Raw genomic sequence first — 3,415 nt, forward strand, 5'->3', positions numbered from 1 at the left:
AGGTAAGTATGTATGAAACTTTATTGTATTATAACATATCGGTTGTCTAATGCTGTTGTTCATCATGTAACATTAATATTCTGTTACTTTCTTTTAAACTATTTGGTTAGGTGTGAAAATTTACTATATCAAGGCCATACAGTACACATTTTCAGCTGAATATACATTATATTTGAAAGCAAGTGGGATGATAATATTGATGAGAAATATAATGAAGAGTAGGAAAATTCATAAGTTTAATAATTAGTTATGTAATTGCTAGTCTTTTAATTTTAAAAGACAACATGTGTTTTACATGTGCCCTAAAGAGCTGCAACCTTAGGGTGAGTCAGGTGCCAAAAGGTTGTCTTGTTATTTAATGCAATTTCTTGGTTGCAGTGGTTTCACCTGTTAAAGATTTTGAATTAGGGGTAAAATCTGGGGCAAGGACTCTTTTAAGTTAAAGAAGTTGGACAGATAAAGAGGAAGAACTTCACAGGAGACAACTGAAAGTAAAGGCATAAAGCAGCACAGCTTGGAACATTTGAACAAAACTGTAGGGAGTGTTTACATACAGTGGAACCTCGATTTTCATACGATTTGGTTTTTGCAGGCTTTTTCCGATGAAATTTTGTCTTGGGTGTCATGTGTTTCCTCGGATTTTGTACACTTGGAAATGCTCCTTCTGGGGCCTGCTGCGTGACTAGGCCTGTACTGAGCACCCAAACAAAACATCCTGTGTTCCCTCATGACCCTTTCTGCTTTTGTGTTCATTGTTTTTTTGTGCCTTTTTGTGCTTTTTTATTTGAGTGCAATTGCTAAATAAGCCATCAAAAATGGTGAGAAACACTATAGAATTTAACCCTTAAACGCCTATTGGACGTATTAAACGTCGACGAAAATTGTCTGTTGGGTGCTTAATTGACGTATGATACGTCGACGAAAAAAAGTTTTTTTAAAATTTGCGGAAAAATAGTTATAGGCCTACTTGGGTAAAACTTTTGAATCACGCACCTTGAGGGATGCTGGGAGTTCATGGATCAAGCTGTTGTTTTGTTTACAAGCGTTACCCAGGTGCGCATGTGCGAATTTCTTTCTTCTATCACTAAAAAGCATCAGTGACACTTCTCGGAAATTATTTTGTCTCTTTGACGTAATTTTTGCACCATTTCATATTATATTATGGTGAATTTTTGAAAAAAACTTTTTCCTTACGTCCGCGCGGTAACTGCCGAAAAAATCAGAAATTCTTTCGTCCGATTGTCATAATGATTGCACCGTTTTATATTAGCTGTTACATAAAGTTTTATATATGAAAATGTGCGCAATTTCATGTAGAATACAACAAAAACCAACCCATGGTTGTAGCTTTTATCAGTTTGAAATATTTTCATATAAATCACGATAAGTGCTAAAATTTCAACCTTCGTCAACTTTGACTTGACCGAAATGGTAAAAAAACGCAATTGTAAGCTAAAGCTCTTACATTCTATTAATATTCAATCATTTACCTTTATTTTGCAACAAGTTGGAAGTCTCTAGCACAATATTTTGATTTATGGTGAATTTTTGAAAAAAAAATTTTCCTTCCGCGCGATAACTCTTCCGAACAAATAAGAAATTTTTTCGTCAGATTGTCGTAATGTTTGCACTGTTTTATATTAGCCATTACGTAAAGTTTTATATATGAAAATATGTGCATTTCATGTAAAATACAACTAAAAACAACCCATGGTTGTAGCTTTTATCAGTTTTGAAATATTTTCATATAAATCATGATAAGTGCCAAAATTTCAACCTTTGGCCAAATTTGTCTCGACCGAAATGGTCGAAAAACGCAATTGTAAGCTAAAACTCTTACATTCTAGTAATATTCAATAATTAACCTTCATTTTGTAACAAATTGGAAGTCTCTAGCACAATATTTCGATTCATGGTGAATTTTTGAAAAAACTTTTTCCTTATGTCCACTCGGTAACTCTTCCGAAAAAATAAGATATTCTTTCGTCAGATTGTCGTAATGTTTGCAACGTTTTATATTAGCCATTACATAAAGTTTTATATATGAAAATGTGCGCAATTTCATGTAGAATACAACCAAAAGCAACCCATGGTTGTATCTTTTATTAGTTTTGAAATATTTTCATATAAATCACGATAAGTGCCAAAATTTCAACCTTCAGTCAACTTTGACTCGACCGAAATGGTAAAAAAACGCTATTGTAAGCAAAAATGTTACATTCTAGTAATATTCAATCAATTACCTTCATTTTGCAACAAATTTGAAGTCTCTAGCACAATATTTTGATTTATGGTGAATTTTTGAAAATAACTTTTTTTTTATGTCCGCGCGTTACGAATTCATACATCATATTGTGATAATATTTTCTCTGTGTTGCTTTGATCGTTTTACAATTTGTTATATACCAAAATCATTGCAATTTAGTGTACAATACAACGAAAAAATAATTAACTCATTAGCTGTAACCGTTTCGCTCACAGCGTGATTTGTATACAATTATATAGGAAATTTTTTTTTGCGCTGTCATATATTCTAGTATTTATATATGATAATTATATTTTTTCATTTCTGATGGTTGCATACTAAACTTCAGGCAATGACAAAAAAAGGAGCCAAAAAGGAACTCTTAATCTGGAAAACTAATCGTGCTGTGATTTTAAAAAAAAAATTTTTTCCGCTTCGGCGCTCACTCCCGAACGCAGCTGGCATACGGGAGACACTTTCGGAAATACCGGCTCGGCGTTTAAGGGTTAAGAAAGAACTCGAAGCAAAGTGTTGGAGGGTGTTGCATGCCGATTGTAGTAAGAAAATTCCTACAAGTGCTGCTGTTAGTGAATTTAAGGGTAGCAGAGGCCAGTTTGAAAAATTCAGAAAGAGAACGGTTATACATAATGTGCCTACTTCAGTGATTAAGGACATGCTTGCAAAGTGGAGTGATGTAAAAGATTTTGTGGAGAGTTATCATCTCAACAAAGATGTTATCTGTGTCTCCAACACCTTCAACGACAGTGCTGTCTTGGGACAGTTTTGTTGTGTGACAGGGGTCCAATTACTCTCAAGCTGGTTCTAGTGCCAGTAAAAACTGAAGAGGGGAAGTAACTCAGATAATGCCAGTAAGAAATGAACAGGGGAAGTAACCCAAGATAGTGCCAGTAAAAAGCAAAGAGGAGAAGTAACCCCAGATAGGTCCTTGATGCATGAAATCCTTCTGGAGGGGTACTTCCTTTCTGAACAATAACCTCTCCTCCTCTTTGTTTCGTATTCATTTATATTTATTTCTCATTGTTTTCTGTATGTAAAACAGTGTTGTTCATACATGAACAAACCTTCGGTCTTAACAATAGGATAATTTCTAGCGCCCAGCTGGATCCGGTTAAAAAACAGATGAAAGCAAGGAATCTTGTGATCTCTGGC

This window comes from Macrobrachium nipponense, chromosome 29, assembly GCF_015104395.2.
Source record: "Macrobrachium nipponense isolate FS-2020 chromosome 29, ASM1510439v2, whole genome shotgun sequence".
NCBI lineage: Eukaryota > Metazoa > Arthropoda > Malacostraca > Decapoda > Palaemonidae > Macrobrachium > Macrobrachium nipponense.